The sequence below is a fragment of the Oncorhynchus kisutch genome, linkage group LG6 (genome assembly GCF_002021735.2).
Source record: "Oncorhynchus kisutch isolate 150728-3 linkage group LG6, Okis_V2, whole genome shotgun sequence".
NCBI lineage: Eukaryota > Metazoa > Chordata > Actinopteri > Salmoniformes > Salmonidae > Oncorhynchus > Oncorhynchus kisutch.
In genome coordinates this window covers 82,033,702-82,052,540 of record NC_034179.2, presented here as the reverse complement: position 1 = coordinate 82,052,540, position 18,839 = coordinate 82,033,702, and the positions used below count along the sequence as shown (strand labels likewise).

Below are 18,839 nucleotides of genomic sequence, written 5' to 3'. Positions count from 1 at the left end.
CTCTCTCTCTTGCTCTCTCTGTGCAACATTCCTGAAAACTTGCATAGGTGAGTCAAAACATGCCTTGCCTTGAGGGAAAGCAAACAGCTTGGTTTCATGTACTCTGTTCTTCTTTATCCTCTTCTGTACATGTTAATAGTATCTTTATGACACTGTATTCATGTCTGTCTCCCCCTGTATCCCTCTTTTAAACTCACACCTTTCATGCACGCTTTGTTTCATTCACACACATACAATTCCCAATATTTTTGGTCCATCGTAAGTGAGAATGATTTAGGTAATTGGATAACTATGTGTTGAGACATGCCCACTCTCTCAAGGTCTCTGTTATCTATATCTAGACAGCAAACTGTTTTGCTGTCTAGTCTAAGTTAACGTGCACACCCTGTTTCGATACTTCTGCCAAACTACTCTCTGTTCTCTGACCCAGAGGTAAGGAATATTTATTTCAGTACTTGGGGACAACAGACTGCATTCTTCAACAGTGATGTCACTCAAGCAGACACACATAACACTCGCACACATGCATTCTGACGCCACACACTCCCACACTTTCACACACACTGCTGCTACTGTCTATTATCTATCATGTTGCCTAGTCACTTTACACCTATCAATATGTACATACTGTAGCTACCTCAATTACCTCGTGCCCCTGCACATCGACCCGATACTGGTACTTCCTGTATACAGCCATGTTATTTTACTCATTATTGTTATTATTTTACTTTTCCATTTCTGTATCTTTAACTCTGCATTGTTTGAAAATTGCCGGTAAGTAAGCCTTTCACTGTTAGTCTACACCTGTTTTTTACAAAACATGTGACAAATACAATTTGATTGATTTTATTTGACACACACAGATGCACACACACAAATACTTACAAACAAGCTAAATACACATGTCTGTGGAAAATTATCTGTGACTTCTGGATCAAGCTGTCCCAAAGCAATCGCGGGATTGGTCTAAACTGCAGGGACAGTTTCAGTCCTTAGCCAATAGAAAATATCAGTTGAAGGATGGAGTAATGGAGAGAGAAAGAGAAGGGGGCAACGGTGGGACGACTGGAAAAACCATCATTGGCGTGTTCAAAGTGAGATTTTTTTTTTTTACATTATAATGAATTTTGATAAAGGCTCACTGAATTTTGTCTGATAACTGCTAAGGGAGTGAGCATTATTTATAATAAGGGTTACATGGAGAAAATCGGACATGTCTGAAATGAAAATGGTTGGACCTCTCTTCAGCAAAATATATTTTTCCTAAACCCTCCCTGAACGCTTGAAAAAATAAGTGACCCTCATGTATACCCAAAATAATTTTTAAACATAAAGTGGATTGCATAAAGCATAAAGCTGTCCCACCTTACCACTGTTACACCTGGCTTTCAGCAGAGCCTTGTCTGGCAGCGAAACAGTTCATTCAGCCTCATTTACTGCCCTATAAAAAAACATAGGTGATATGGCTGACTTGGCTGACTTGCTTCAACAAATGTAGTTAATACTGACAATTGAGATGTAAAAAATATGGCATAAGGGGACGACAAGCGGATAAGAGGAAATCTGTCATTTCGATTAAGACATTAATGAGCGAGCGACAACGGACGTAGTCAATATAACTATTTTTTCAGCACTTTTGAAATGTACAACGACAGAATTCAGAACACGGGCCGTTCTTACAGTGAACTCCCTGTACAACAAGTCAGAACCGTAGGATAAATAAAGGGGGCATATAAGCAGACAATGAAAGCTCTTGCAATATTCAATGATTACATTTCTCTAAAACAGGTTATAGGCTACATGTGCACCACCAAGTTAGAACAGTAGGTGAAATGAAGGGATGAAAAGAGACCAAATTATTTGGGTGAGGCACATTGAACGCTGTTTGGGTCTTTGCGTGTCAAAAAAGATGCACGTCATAACACTATGCGACGCATTAAATAAGCTTTTAATTTGACATGTCAAATAACAGAATTCTATTGTAGAATGTTGTGTGTGCAAACGAGGCACCACCACTGCTATCAGTAGCACTGTCAAAGCTGTACAAACGACATGGGCTACTAACAGCTTACTACACAACATACACTTAGTATTACATTCTTAGTTACAGTATACATATCTTCCTGGCATATTACATCATGAATGCAGCAGCATACAATACATTTTTGGACTCACCTTGTGAAGGTGGTGCGGCGGGCCTTTGTGGGCACATTTTGTCAACAAACTTTGTCATCAAAGTCTGCCATTCTCTAGATTTATGGTGGGAACTCTTGAATAGAAGGCTAATGTTAGTGGTTGCTTTGCAGTGCATGCAGTTAGCCACTGAATCCTTCTAAACAACTCATTGGTGAATTTGCTATTTCCAACTTGTTGTGTAATCTTTATGTCCAATGGCCGATGAGCACCGATACGTTTTATCTATAATTTATCTTCATATGACAAGGATTAAAAAGCATTTGCCAGTAGATTGTCAATTGTTTTTTTTGTTGCTCAAAACTGAACCCCACCTGCCCTGAACGACGGGTCGCCACTGCGAGGAAGTATTTTGTGCAAATGGGGGATATGATGAAAAGCTTCATAAAAAAAAAACTAAAAACAGGAAAACATATGAACAAGAATTCAACCATTTACCATTAGTGAGAAGAATGAAAATCTATGTGTTTTATATTTAGAATCGAAAATAATTAGACATAGAAATCGTATAATTAGACATAGAAATCGTATAATTAGACATAGAAATCGTATAATTAGACATAGGAATCGTATAATTAGACATAGGAATCGTATAATTAGACATAGAAATCGTATAATTAGACATAGGAATCGTATAATTAGACATAGGAATCGTATAATTAGACATAGAAATCGTATAATTAGACATAGGAATCGTATAATTAGACATAGGAATCGTATAATTAGACATAGGAATCGTATAATTAGACATAGGAATCGTATAATTAGACATAGAAATCGTATAATTAGACATAGGAATCTTATAATTAGACATAGGAATCTTTTCCCCTTTTTTAGGGAATATATTTGCAGAATATATTCCTCACTTGTTCTGGCTGTGTGTCACACCCTGGTCTAAGTATTTTGTGTTTTTCTTCATGTATTGGGTCAGGCCAGGGTGTGGTATGGAGTTTTTGTATTGTGGTGTGTTTTGTCTTGGGGTTTTGGTGTGTATGTATTTGGGATTGTAGCTAGTGGGGTTTTCTAGCAAAGTCTATGGCTGTCTGGAGTGATTCTCAATCAGAGGCAGGTGCTTATCGTTGTCTCTGATTGGGAACCATATTTAGGCAGCCATATTCTTTGAGTTTGTCGTGGGTGATTGTCCTATTTGTCTTGATGTCCTTGTTTATGTTAGTTGACACAAGTATAGGCTGTTTTCGGTTTTCGTTTCGTTTATTGTTTTTGTAGTGTTCGTGTTTAGTCGTGTTTACGTTTGTTTAAATAAACATGGATCGCAATCGACACGCTGCAGTTTGGTCCGACTCTCCTTCACCACACTTAGAAAGCCGTAACACTGTGATGGGTTCATATTCTCAAAGGAGCCATACAACAAATTACCATCCACATCTCTCATTTAATTGGACCAAGTGGCTTGTATATAGATAGGCTGTATGTATGTTTTGCAAAATCATAGACCGTGTGGATTATAATTTATTTATTTAATTTGATTTATTTCACCTTTATTTAACCAGCTAGTTGAGAATAAGTTCTCATTTACAACTGCGACCTGACCAAGATAAAGCATAGCAGTGTGAACAGACAACAACACAGAGTTACACATGGAGTAAACAATAAACAAGTCAATAACACAGTAGAAAAAAAAGATGAGTGTATATGCATTGTGTGCAAAAGGCATGAGGAGGTAGGCAAATAATTACAATTTAGCAGATTAACACTGGAGTGATAAATTATCAGATGGTCATGTGCAGGTAGAGATATTGGTGTGCAAAAGAGCAGAAAAGTAAATGAATAAAACAGTATGGGGATGAGGTAGGTAAATTGGGTGGGCTATTTACCGATAGACTATGTACAGCTGCAGCGATCGGTTAGCTGCTCAGACAGCAGATGTTTAAAGTTGGTGAGGGAGATAAAAGTCTCCAACTTCAACGATTTTTGCAATTCGTTCCAGTCACAGGCAGCACAGAATTGGAAGGAAAGGCGGCAAAATGAGGTGTTGGCTTTAGGGATGATCAGTGAGATACACCTGCTGGAGCGCGTGCTACGGATGGGTGTTGCCATCGTGACCAGTTAACTGAGATAAGCTTTACCTAGCATGGACTTGTAGATGACCTGGAACCAGTGGGTCTGGCGACGAATATGTAGCGAGGGCCAGCCGACTAGAGTATACAGGTCGCAGTGGTGGGTGGTATAAGGTGCTTTAGTAACAAAACGGATGGCACTGTGATAAACTGCATCCAGTTTGCTGAGTAGGGTATTGGAAGCTATTTTGTAGATGACATCGCCAAAGTCGAGGATCGGTAGGATAGTCCGTTTTACTAGGGTAAGTTTGGCGATGTGAGTGAAGGAGGCTTTGTTGCGGAATAGAAAGCCGACTCTAGATTTGATTTTAGATTGGAGATGTTTGATATGAGTCTGGAAGGAGAGTTTACAGTCTAGCCAGACACCTAGGTACTTATAGATGTCCACATATTCTAGGTCGGAACCATCCAGGGTGGTGATGCTAGTCGGGCGTGCGGGTGCAGGCAGCGAACGGTTGAAAAGCATGCATTTGGTTTTACTAGCGTTTAATAGCAGTTGGAGGCCACGGAAGGAGTGTTGTATGGCATTGAAGCTCGTTTGGAGGTTAGATAGCACAGTGTCCAAGGAAGGGCCAGAAGTATACAGAATGGTGTCGTCTGCGTAGAGGTGGATCAGGGAATCGCCCGCAGCAAGAGCAATATCATTGATATATACAGAGAAAAGAGTTGGTATAATAGTATACAGTCGAATTTAACAGCAGATCTTTTACATTGAAGTAGGCCTATGTATGGCGTTTCAATTTGTATTCTCATGTGCATAAGTAGCCTACTGTGAAATGCTTTTCTAGCAGTAATAAATATCAGTAGTACAATAAAACATACATTAAAAAGTGAAGTAAAACAAAAACACAGGAGAAATACAACTGTACCTACTGTAAGTACTGTAATTGCATTTTTTGTAGACTGCCCTACTATGTTTCAGAATTTACAGGTTCTGCATCATATTTAGGTTGGGGGAAAAGTCCATGTAAAACATTGTTGAATTAAAATGTTCTGCTGACAGGTCCACGAAAATGTGCCATTGTTTTCTCGTTCAGAAACTGATAGTTATTTTCCAGTTACAGCATAAATGACTGCTAACACATTAAATAGGGCAGTAGTTTAGGTCAAATATTTCACAGTATGTTTAGGCTATGGTATTGCTGTGCGATAGGAACACGACATCATTGCCTATTTAATCTCAGAGGCTATACCAAGGCAGGGCATATAAACCCAAGAATCTATTGATAAACTAAATATTTGCATGCCGTGGCCTAATGCCAATAGTTCCAAATTATACAGCAAATAAAGGGAGTTATTGTCACCATAAAAGGTGAATGGAGGGTGTTATTGTAACCATAACAGGTGAATGGAGGGTGTTTTTGTCACCATAAAAGGTGAATGGAGGGTGTTTTTGTCACCATAAAAGGTGAATGGAGGGTGTTATTGTCACCATAACAGGTGAATGGAGGGTGTTTTTGTCACCATAAAAGGTGAATGGAGGGTGTTTTTGTCACCATAAAAGGTGAATGGAGGGTGTTTTCCAGGCTGAGCTGTAAAGCTTGTTCACACCAGTGGAGGCTGGTGGAAAGAGGACGAGCTCATTGTAATAGCTGGAATGTAATTGATGGAACGGAGTCGAACGTGGTTTCCATTTGTTTGATATGTTCCATTTATTCCATTCCAGCCACTACAATGAGTCTGTCCTCCTATACCTCCTTCTCATATTCACCCTCTCCTTCTTAACCTGAATCACATTTTTTTTCTGAAGAAGCATTTGACTCTCCTGAACTGCCACTGTAGGCCTACACAACACAGCCATTGGTTAGGCATTGGTCAGCAAGAACAGAGCAGGCTGGGGCTCAGGGTTGGAATATCCATTGCAGTGTGTAAGGCTTCCTAGTTTTATTTACCCCATCCCAACAGCTATCTTAGAAATATAACTTGCTCTGTGCTTCTCCTAGCATGCACATATAGGCTATGGATCATTTGATTGAGACCACACTAAATAGCCTATAAGCACACTTGATATTGCGTGCCCAGTGGAGAATCAGAGATGAGGGGAGGCATCGGGCACACATCGATATATAGCCTAGTTGTAACGGATCTCGTCCTCCTCTTCTGAGGAGGAGTAGCGAGAAGGATCGGAGGACCAAAACGCAGCGTGGTAGGTGTTCATGATGTAATATTTAATCAAAACTGAACACTGAAATACAAAAACAATAAAGTGAACGAACGAAAACCGAAACAGTCCTGTCTGGCGACATACACAAAGACAGAAAATAAACACCCATGAAACCCAGGTGGAAAAAGGCTACCTAAGTATGATTCTCAATCAGAGGCAGGTGTCGTTAGTTGTCCCTGATTGAGAATCATACTTAGGTAGCCTTTTTCCACCTGGGTTTCGTGGGTGTTTATTTTCCGTGTTTGTGCCACACGGGATTGTTTCGTTTGTTTCACGTTGTTTGTTTTGTATTTTGTATTTTGTAGTGTTCAGTTTTTCTTATTAAATTATGGACACTTACCACGCTGCAAATTGGTCCGATCTATCTTACTCCTCATCAGAGGAGGACAACGAACATTACAGAAACACCCACCAACCAAGGACCAAGCAGCGTGGTATCGGGCATCAGCGATCTCCGGACTCCTGGACATGGGAGGAGATACTTGACGGCAAGGGACCCTGGGCACAGGCTGGAGAATATCCCCGCCCCAAGGCAGAGCTGGAGGCAGCGAAAGCTGAGCGGCGGTGATATGAGGAGGCAGCACGGCAGCGCGACAGGCACGAGGGACAGCCCCCAAAAAATGTTTGTGGGGGGGCACACGGGGAGTGGGGCAGAGTCAGGTTGGAGACCTGAGCCCACTCCTCGTGCTTATCGGAAGAAGCGCAGTACTGGTCAGGCACCGTATTATGATGTCAAACGCACAGTGTCGCCAGTACGCGCTCATAGCCCGGTGGGCTATATGCCAGCCCCCCCCTCGCAGGTTGGCTGCAAGGGTCGCTGCTCATAAGAGGCCACGGGGGCGGTTGAGGAGGCGGACAAAAACTATGGTGAAGTGGGGTCCACGTCCCGCGCCAGAGCCGCCACAGCGGACAGATGCCTACCCAGACCCTCCCCTATAGGTTCAGGTTTTGCGGCCGGAGTCCGCACCTTTGGGGGGGGGGGTACTGTCACGTTCTGACCTTAGTTCCTTTGTTTTGTCTTTGTTTTAGTATGGTCAGGGCGTGAGTTGGGGTGGGCAGTTTGTTTTTCTATGTTGGTTTTTGTGTTTGGCCTAGTATGGTTCTCAATCAGAGGCAGGTGTCGATAGTTGTCTCTGATTGAGAATCATACTTAGGTAGCCTTTTTCCACCTGGGTTTCGTGGGTGTTTATTTTCCGTGTTTGTGTTTGTGCCACACTGAAAAAATATATATACTAAACCCCCCCCCTTGACTGAAATTGAAAAAGCATGACCCTCCCTCATTATCCTCCAGGTACCCATACTGTACATTTCAATCCCTCAGCCCAGAGGCGCCAGAGCCCCTCAGCCCAGAGGCGCCAGAGCCCCTCAGCCCAGAGGCGCCAGAGCCCCTGCCCCTCTGTTCAGAGTTTCTGCCCCTCTGTCCAGAGCTTCTGCCCCTCTGTCCAGAGCTTCTGCCCCTCTGTCCAGAGCTTCTGCCCCTCTGTCCAGAGCTTCCGCCCCTCTGTCCAGTCGGGTCATTGAGAAGGGTGGCCATGGTTAGAAAGCCACGGAGGCGGACAATAAAGCGGACTAAGACAATGGTGAAGTGGGGTCCGCGTCCCGCGCCAGAGCCGCCCCCCCACTCTTTCTCTCTCTCTCTCTGTCTCTCTCTCTCTCTCTCTCTCTCTCTCTCTCTCTCTCTCTCTCTCTCTCTCTCTCTCTCTCTCTCTCATCTGCTCTTGTTAGAGTGTTTTCTTGCCTCAGGGGTATCCAGAGAGTATCAAATCAAATTAATTTATATAGCCCTTCGTACATCAGCTGATATCTCAAAGTGCTGTACAGAAACCCAGCCTAAAACCCCAAACAGCAAGCAATGGCAATGCAGGTGTAGAAGCACGGTGGCTAGGAAAAACTCCCTAGAAAGGCCAAAACCTAGGAAGAAACCTAGAGTGGAACCAGGCTATGTGGGGTGGCCAGTCCTCTTCTGGCTGTGCCGGGTGGAGATTATAACAGAACATGGCCAAGATGTTCAAATGTTCATAAATGATCAGCATGTTCGAATAATAAGAAGGCAGAACAGTTGAAACTGGAGCAGCAGCACGGCCAGGTGGACTGGGGACAGCAAGGAGTCATCATGTCAGGTAATCCTGGGGCATGGTCCTAGGGCTCAGGTCCTCCGAGAGAGAGGAGAGAATTAGAGAACGCACACTTAGATTCACACAGGACACCGAATAGGACAGGAGAAGTACTCCAGATATAACAAACTGACCCTAGCCCCCCGACACATAAACTACTGCTGCATAAATACTGGAGGCTGAGACAGGAGGGGTCAGGAGACACTGTGGACCCATCCGAGGACACCCCCGGACAGGGCCAAACAGGAAGGATATAACCCCACCCACTTTGCCAAAGCACAGCCCCCACACCACTAGAGGGATATCTTCAACCACCAACTTACCATCCTGAGACAGGGCCGAGTATAGCCCACAAAGATCTCCGCCATGGCACAACCCAAGGGGGGGGGGCGCCAACCCAGACAGGATGACCACATCAGTGAATCAACCCACTCAGGTGACGCACCCCTTCCAGGGACGGCATGAGAGAGCCCCAGTAAGCCAGTGACTCAGCCCCTGTAATAGGGTTAGAGGCAGAGAATCCCAGTGGAAAGAGGGGAACCGGCCAGGCAGAGACAGCAAGGGCGGTTAGTTGCTCCAGAGCCTTTCCGTTCACCTTCCCACTCCTGGGCCAGACTACACTCAATCATATGACCCACTGAAGAGATGAGTCTTCAGTAAAGACTTAAAGGTTGAGACCGAGTTTGCGTCTCTGACATGGGTAGGCAGACCGTTCCATAAAAATGGAGCTCTATAGGAGAAAGCCCTGCCTCCAGCTGTTTGCTTAGAAATTCTAGGGACAATTAGGAGGCCTGCGTCTTGTGACCGTAGCGTACGTGTAGGTATGTACGGCAGGACCAAATCAGAGAGATAGGTAGGAGCAAGCCCATGTAATGCTTTGTAGGTTAGCAGTAAAACCTTGAAATCAGCCCTTGCTTTGACAGGAAGCCAGTGTAGAGAGGCTAGTACTGGAGTAATATGATCAAATTTTTTGGTTCTAGTCAGGATTCTAGCAGCCGTATTTAGCACCAACTGAAGTTTATTTAGTGCTTTATCCGGGTAGCCGGAAAATAGAGCATTGCAGTAGTCTAACCTAGAAGTGACAAAAGCATGGATTCATTTTTCTGCATCATTTTTGGATAGAAAGTTTCTGATGTTACGTAGATAGAAAAAATCTGTCCTTGAAATGGTCTTGATATGTTCTTCAAAAGAGAGATCAGGGTCCAGAGTAACGCCGAGGTCCTTCAGTGGCAGTGGCGATTACCTGCAGAATCAATTTTGGGATACTCTTCAGGTAGGTCTGTGTGAGAAAGAGAGAGGATGTTGTATTGTGGATATTTGTGCCATTATTTTGAAATTTAAAATGTATTATGTACATTTTAACACTGTTGCACTCTCTCCCTCTCGCTCTCTCTCTCTGACACACAGGCCTTCTCCAGTTCTCTTTCTGGTACTCTTGCCACCCAGGCCTATTTAAGGGGTGTTGGTGTTGAAAACCAAGAGGCAACAGTTGCTGCTGCAACAATTACCTGGTTATTACGAGGTTAGTGTTAATGACTGTGATAAGACTATTGTCTTCTTTCCTGTTAAGGGGTTTTATTAAAAAAAGCTATCTACATTTTATATGGCACAGGCATGCTGGGAAGAATCCTATTTTCCTGGCTTAAAGGGTGAGTTTTGATATGTTTTGTAATCTACTATTAGTAGTTTTCAATATTATTTTTCAAATGTTGTCTTTCTCTGTGTTTTAGGAATAAACTAGACTCTGAGGCCAAACAATGGAGGTAGGGATGTCAAGCATCACCAAAGTGAGTGTTCATTGTGTGTTATGGAATTATTGGGTATGTCAATGCTTGTGCTGTTTTCCTTAGGCTTGTTGCTGATGTTCTCAAGGATATCGCCATGTTCATGGAAATACTGGCTCCTAACTTCCCAACATGCTTCGCTCTAACTGTGCTCTGCTGGAATATTCAAAGTAAATCTGAATACCATATTCTCACTATCATTGATTTTGCAGATAGCAACCAGCTATTTTGAAGCTTTTACTTGCTATGTTCCTACTGTTCCGCGGATCAGCACGGCTCTTAATAACTTGTATTAAAGTCTACATTGAATTCACAAAGTTCTTCTGAGAGTATTATATTTCTGAAACAATTATCCACGACACAACCAGCTATTTTGAAGCTTTTACTTGCTATGTTCCTAATATGTGGTTGTTTTACCTACTTTGGTTGAATGCACTGATTGTAATTCACTCTGAATAAGAGCGTCTGTTAAATGTAAATGTACACTGTTCGATATCTCTCTATGTTTGTCAGTCCATTGTCAGGGTTGCAGGTGGGGCCACCAGAGCTGCTTTGACTCTTCACCAAGCTCGCAGAGACAACATGGCGGACATCTCTGCCAAAGATGGCAGCCAGGTGCTCCATACATATTTCTCTACTTGAAGATACTGTAACTAACCCATGGCTTTTACTATCCTGTCTTGTACTGCTGCTTTACGATGAGGATCTTATTGTAATTCATGTGTTCTTTACAGGAGACTTTAGTGAATCTGGCTGGACTGCTGGTCAGTCTGATCCTTATTCCTCTTGTCACTGACAATCCACTGTGAGTCCTCTATTGCACTGCTTACACTGCCACTGTATGAGATAGGACATGACAGCTCTATATACAGTGCCTTGCGAAAGTATTCGGCCCCCTTGAACTTTTGCGACCTTTTGCCACAACAATCAGTCGTATAGTGCACAAATCTGGCCTTTATGGAAGAGTGGCAAGAAGAAAGCCATTTCTTAAAGATATCCATAAAAAGTGTTGTTTAAAGTTTGCCACAAGCCACCTGGGAGACACACCAAACATGTGGAAGAAGGTGCTCTGGTCAGATGAAACCAAAATTGAACTTTTTGGCAACAATACAAAACGTTATGTTTGGCGTAAAAGCAACACAGCTCATCACCCTGAATACACCATCCCCACTGTCAAACATGGTGGTGGCAGCATCATGGTTTGGGCCTGCTTTTCTTCAGCAGGGACAGGGAAGATGGTTAAAATTGACGGGAAGATGGATGGAGCCAAATACAGGACCATTCTGGAAGAAAACCTGATGGAGTCTGCAAAAGACCTGAGACTGGGACGGAGATTTGTCTTCCAACAAGACAATGATCCAAAACATAAAGCAAAATCTACAATGGAATGGTTCAAAAATAAACATATCCAGGTGTTAGAATGGCCAAGTCAAAGTCCAGACCTGAATCCAATCGAGAATCTGTGGAAAGAACTGAAAACTGCTGTTCACAAATGCTCTCCATCCAACCTCACTGAGCTCGAGCTGTTTTGCAAGGAGGAATGGGAAAAAATGTCAGTCTCTCGATGTGCAAAACTGATAGAGACATACCCCAAGCGACTTACAGCTGTAATCGCAGCAAAAGGTGGCGCTACAAAGTATTAACTTAAGGGGGCTGAATAATTTTGCACGCCCAATTTTTCAGTTTTTGATTTGTTAAAAAAGTTTGAAATATCCAATAAATGTCGTTCCACTTCATGATTGTGTCCCACTTGTTGTTGATTCTTCACAAAAAAATAGTTTTATATCTTTATGTTTGAAGCCTGAAATGTGGCAAAAGGTCGCAAAGTTCAAGGGGGCCGAATACTTTCGCAAGGCACTGTAGCTAACCTATTGGTTATTCGATGGAGATTGATCTGTTTTCCATCCCTTCTCAGCTCCTCAGGCTGACGTTCGTCCTCTTCTTCCTTTTCACCATCCTCCACCTTTTTTTCAAATTACAAAGCAGTGCGTTCGGTTGTCATGGAGACACTCAACGAAGCTCGGCTTGCTATTGTGCTCCACCAATACCTGAGAGATGGACAGGTCCTCGGTCCAGTAGAGGCCAATCATAAAGAGCCTGTATTCTTGGGTATGGCTGACATTCAGTGAATAATAAACAATGAAATGGCTTGTTGGTCATTATGGCTTTCAACTATCAATGGCTTTAACATACTTTTCTGCTGTTTATATATTTTTTGAGTTCAGGAGGACAGTGCCAATCAAACTGGGAGTGAGGCTAGGGGAACTTATTTATACGTAAGTTGGTCTGGCTGGACTGCTGGTCAGTCTGATCCTTATTCCTTTTGTCACTGACAATCGACTGTGAGTCCTCTATTGCACTGCTTACACTGCCACTGTATGAGATGACAGCTCTATGTATTAGGACATGACAGCTCTAGGACATGACAGCTTTATTTATTATGTACATTTTGGTGTGAAAGTGAAGTGTGCTCAGATTTGGATGTTCATGCTCAATGATATAATTTCTTTCATTTTGTAGGTCAGAAGACCTTAATTTGGCCATGAAAAACAACCACAAGCCCTTCCTTATCAGAGTCAAACGTGGTGTGTATAACATCTTTCAGTAATCCCCCACCAACTTCTGTACTCAGTTGTGACGTGGGTTGTTTCTAGATGGGTGTACATTACATCATGTCATTTTAATAGATGGTGTATGTCATCTGAGTGTTATTGAATGTGCTATTTCTCTCCCTTAGGCTCTGTGTGTGTTTGTTTGGGACCAGATGCATCTGTATGTGATGAGATCAGGGCTGTGTGCCAAGCAGTGTGCCTCTGCACTGTGTTACACCCTGTCTCGCCACTAGAGGGGGCTCTCAAACAACTCTCAATGTCACACAGCAACAGTGAGCCTTTAATGATCATCTTTACATGACAGTTTAAACCAATGTCTTTGTCAATGCTGTGTTATAACTCTGTTATCCCTTTTTCCTCTGTTATCCTTTCCCTCAAGATCATTGGGAGCTGGTGCATGAGAGTCATAAACTTATGGACCAAATTTTTCAGCCATTCCTCAAAGGTAAGCTCAGTGTAACAAGGTGTGCTCAGCCAGTAGCTGTTTACTCCCACCGTGTATGTCGGGATGTTGTCAGTGGCGTCCGTTCAGCTAAACCTAGGGTATGCCCCTCTCCCAAGGAATTGTTTGGAAGTTGAAGCTCATTTACTGCATTTCTAGACCGTTTAAAATGCTATTTGGAGAACAGCAAAAACCAATAAAAATGATCCCAGCCATTAATTATCACCTCAATATCGGGTTTAAAGGTCTGTGGAATGGTGTGTAAAATGTCAACCACTACTCAACTTCCTAAATTGACTCATTTACTTGTGAAACAGCACATACAGTGAACATGAAATAGATGCATAATACAGGCTAACAAGTCACAACAAGGACGATTTTCAAATGCCGATATCAATGTTATTAATTTTTTTTTTTTTATCCCAGGCCCCGTCCCCGCAGGAGAGCTTTTGACTTTTGGTAGGCCGTCATTGGGGCTAGGCAGTCATTGGGGCTAGGCAGTCATTGGGGCTAGGCAGTCATTGGGGCTAGGCCGTCATTGGGGCTAGGCCGTCATTGTAAATAAGAATTTGTTCTTAAGACTTGCCTAGTTAAATAAAGGTTAAATACATGTGAGTATCAGGTGCATAAAACAACTGGCCGTGAATGTAAACTATGCCAGATAAATCATGCATTGAAATAAAAAGCATAGGCCTACACAAAATGACTTACTTAGGCCTACAACTGACAAGGATGGATGACTCGACCAAAGAATGTCCAAAATCACGAAATACACGAAAATCTACACATGCTTTTTTAAAAAGGGAGCTAAGGCCCCTTTAAATGTCACCTTATCAAACCATAGAGATAGAAGTTTCATCTTTTATATGTGCCATCGTAGCGTATATGAGCAGCGTCATTGAGGCGATCTCCATTTTGAAGTAGTCAATTTTCTTCACTATTGGCTGATCCCTCCTGATGACCCGGTTGGACATGACTCGAACACAGTCACCAGGAGGGCTCAGGCAATGAAGTTGGAAGTCCCATCCAGTTGACTACATTAAAATGGTGCTGCCCATGCTAAAATGGCCTTTTGGCCACTAGAGGCCTCTATCATTCTCTGTGTGAAACCTATATACAGTATTTCCAGTAGTTACATTTTCTCTTATTGCGCTGCATAATGTGTGCGCCAAGCTCATTTTATAATTTCTGAAATATTCACCAGGGAAGGAGAACATTCAATGAATATTGAGACATTTTTATCAACAAGATGCCATTATTTAAATATTCTATTAACCAACAATGTGGCACTGAAAATATTGATGTAAACGTCCCTTTTTCAGGACCCTGTCTTTCAAAGATAATTCGTAACAATCCTAATAACTTCACAGATCTTCATTGTAAAGGGTTTAAACACAGTTTCCCATGCTTGTTCAATGAACCATTTACAATTAACTAACAGGGAACGGTCGTTAAGACACTAACAGCTTACAGACGGTAGGCAATTAAGGTCACAGTTATGAAAACTTAGGACACTAAAGAGGCCTTTCTACTGACTCTGAAAAACACCAAAAGAAAGATGCCCAGGGTCCCTGCTCATCTGCGTGAACGTGCCTTAGGCATGCTGCAAGGAGGCATGAGGACTGTAGATGTAGCCAGGGCAATAAATTGCAATGTCAGTACTGTGAGACGCATAAGACAACGCTACAGGGAGACAGGACGGACAGCTGATCGTCCTCGCAGTGGCAGACCACATGTAACAACACCTGCACAGGACCGGTACATCCGAACATCACACCTGCGGGACAGGTACAGGATGGCAACAACTGCCCGAGTTACACCAGGAACGCACAATCCCTCCATCAGGGCTCAGACTGTCCACAATAGGCTGAGAGAGGCTGGAATGAGGGCTTGTAGGCCTGTTGTAAGGCAGGTCCTCACCAGACCTCACCGGCAACAACGTCGCCTATGTGCACAAACCCACCGTCGCTGGACCAGACAGGACTGTCTAAAAGTGTTCATCACTGACGAGTCACGGTTTTGTCTCACCAGGTGTCACATGTCAGGACGCACCGGACTGGGGACACAGCACTTCAGGGAGAGTGTGAGGAGTAGGCACAGGACGTACCGGACTGGGAAGGCGCACTTGAGGGAGAGTGCCAGGAGCAGGCACAGGACGTACCGGACTGGGGAAACGCACTTCAGGGAGAGTGTGAGGAAGAGACACATGATGTACCGGACTGGAGAGGCGCACTTGAGGCCAGAAGCGTGGAACTGGCACAGGTTGCACCAGACTGCTAACCGGATCCTCTGGTCGAATGTTGAGCAGAACACACTTGCACAACATCTCTCTCATCTCACTCTCTCCCAACTTCGCCCTTGCCTCCCTGACAGTCTTTGGCTCTTTGGCTCTTCCCTCTGCTCAGTCGCCAGCTCCATGTGCCCCCCCCCCAAAAAAAACTTGGGGTTGTCCTTGGGCTTTCTGTAGCCACGAACCCTGTCGTCATCGCTGTCCTCCATTATGTCCTTCCGATGTCCAGAAATCCTTCACCTGGTGAACACGCTGCTTGGTCCTGTTTTGATGGGATATTCTGTCACGGTAATCGGAATAAATATCGGACCAAGGCGCAGCAGATGTTGAGTTCCACATAATTGAATGATAAAGTGAAACTTAACAAAGACAAAAACAAATAAACAATAAACTAACAACGAACTGTGACTACAGAGGTGCTATGTGCACTCAAAACAATATCCCATAAAACACAGGTGGAAAAAATGCGTCTTATATATGATCCCCAATTAGAGACAACGATAACCAGTTGCCTCTAATTGGGAACCATATCAAGCACACTAACCTAGAAATATGAAAACTAGAATACAACATAGACATACATATACTAAATCACCCCCTAGTCACGCCCTGACCTACTATACCATAGAGAAACAATGGTTCTCTATAGAGAAACAATGGTTCTCTATGGTCAGGGCGTGACAGTCACGTGTTAATGCCCTTTTATGGACATCCTGTCCGGATGTTCTCACGCTATAGAGTGAGTGCTTATGTAATATGATAGTGCAGCTCTTCTTTTGAAGTAAAGCATATGTTTGCAATAAAAATGTAATATTGATTGATGTGTAGTGACTGTTGAACTGTTGAATGTGTTTGAACATTTGAAACAGTTGGGAATGGTGTGATTGATACAAGTAAAGAACATATGGGTTACATTTTCCAACAAGACGATTCAACAGTAAAGATTTTGACAGCTGCCTCAGCATACTTTTTCAGCCAGAAACTGGGAGTTTTTCACCTTCGTTGCGCATGAGAGAATGGCTTTAAGATAAGACTTGCTCTATGTCAGATCGAACAGGCCCTGAGTGGAACATCCCTGCTTGGGTAAGCATTGGAAGAGGTAGTCTGTGGTCGAGATGATTTGAAAGCCATAAGAATCTCTTCAGTGACCTATAGTCCAGACTCCAAAGTGACAATTTTAGGTTGTGCCGAATTCAATAGCTCAAATGCCACCAAATCTGTTAACACATACAATTGAAGTCAGAAGTTTACATACACATTAGCCAAATACATTTAAACTCAGTTTTTCACAATTCCTGACATTTAATCCAAGTAAAAATTCTGTCTTAGTGGTTAGGATCACCACTTTATTTTAAGAATGTGAAATGTCAGAATAATAGCAGAGAGAATGATTTATTTCAGCTTTCATTTATTTCATCACATTCCCAGTGGGTCAGAAGTTTACATACTGTACACTCAATTAGTATTTGGTAGCATTGCCTTTAAATTGTTGGGTCAAAGTGTCGGGTAGCCTTCCACAAGCTTCCCACAATAAGTTGGGTGAATTTTGGCCCATTCCTCCTGACAGAGCTGGTGTAACAGTCAGGTTTGGAGGCCTTTTTGCTCACACACGCTTTTTCAGTTCTGCCCACAAATTTTCTATAGGATTGAGGTCAGGGCTTTGTGATGGCCACTCCAATACCTTGACTTTGTTGTCCTTTGTAAGTATGCTTGGGGTCATTGTCCATTTGGAAGTCCCATTTGCGACCAAGCTTTAACTTCCTGACTGATGTCTTGAGATGCTGTTTCAATATATCCACATAATTTTCCTCCCTCATGATGCCATCTATTTTGTGATGTGCACCAGTCCCTCCTGCAGCAAAGCACCCCCACAACATGATACTGCCACCCCCACAACATGATGCTGCCACCCCCGTGCTTCACGGTTGGGATGGTGTTCTTTGGCTTGCAAGCCTTTTTCCTCCAAGCATAAAGATGGTCATGATGGCCAAACAGTTCTATTTTTGTTTCATCAGACCAGAGGACATTTCTCCAAAAAGTATGATCTTTGTCCCCATGTGCAGTTGCAAACTGTAGTCTGGATCTTTTATGGCAGTTTTGGAGCAGTGTCTTCTTCCTTGCTGAGCGGCCTTTCAGGTTACGTCGATATAGGACTCGTTTTACTGTGCATATTTTTGTACCGGTTTCCTCCAGCATCTTCACAAGGTCCTTTGCTGTTGTTCTGGGATTGATTTGCACTTTTCGCACCAAAGTACGTTCATCTCTAGGAGACAGAACGTGTCTCCTTCCTGAGCGGCATGATGGATGCGTAGTCCCATGGTGTTTATTATTGCGTACTATTGTTTGTACAGATGAACGTGGTACCTTCAGGCATCTGGAAATTTCTCCCAAGGATGAACCAGGCTTGTGGAGGTCTACAATGTTTTTTCTGAGGTCTTGGCTGATTTCTTTTGATTTTCACATGATGTCTAGCAAAGAGGCACTGAGTTTGAAGGTAGGCCTTGAAATACATCCACAGGTACACCTTCAATTGACTCAAATGATGTCAATTAGCCTATTAGATGCTTCTAACGCCATGACATCATTTTTCTGGAATTTTCCAAGCTGTTTAAAGGAACAGTCAACTTAGTGTATGTAAGCTTCTGACCCACTGGAATTGTGATACAGTGAATTATAAGTGAAATAATCTGTCTGTAAACAATTGTTGGAAAAATTGCTTGTGTCATGCACAAAGTAGATGTCCTAACTGACTTGAATGAAAAGTGAGTGAAATCTACCTGAAATCTGTCCACGTTAAGCAGATCCTTAATTATTAAGCAGGCAGGGAGTTTTTGCATGGGGGGCAATGAGAGTGTCAAATATAGTCAAGATAAACATGATAAGTGAGACTTATCTGGTCTAATAGAAGTTTCGTAATGATGAGGTTGTTACGAGTGTAGTGATATAAGTGTGATGCAAGTAAAATCCTGTCAACTTTGATTAAAAAAACATTTTATATCGGAGTCCCTGTTGAACTTCAAGATGGTCTAAGCATCTCACTCTCCATTGAATACACATGGTTGACATCAACACTCATAAAATATTCAAAATTATTATTCAAATAAACAAGATGTTTCCACAAATCCAAAGAGGAATAAGCAGGAGCAACGAATCCTATTGTCA

The 18,839-nt window shown here is 42.8% G+C and overlaps 1 pseudogene; it reads left to right on the top strand.

Annotated features, from left to right (window-relative positions):
• Window positions 1-160: 160 nt before the first annotated feature.
• LOC109886854 (RUS1 family protein C16orf58 homolog) lies at window positions 161-16,926 on the top strand (annotated as a pseudogene).
• Window positions 16,927-18,839: the final 1,913 nt, after the last annotated feature.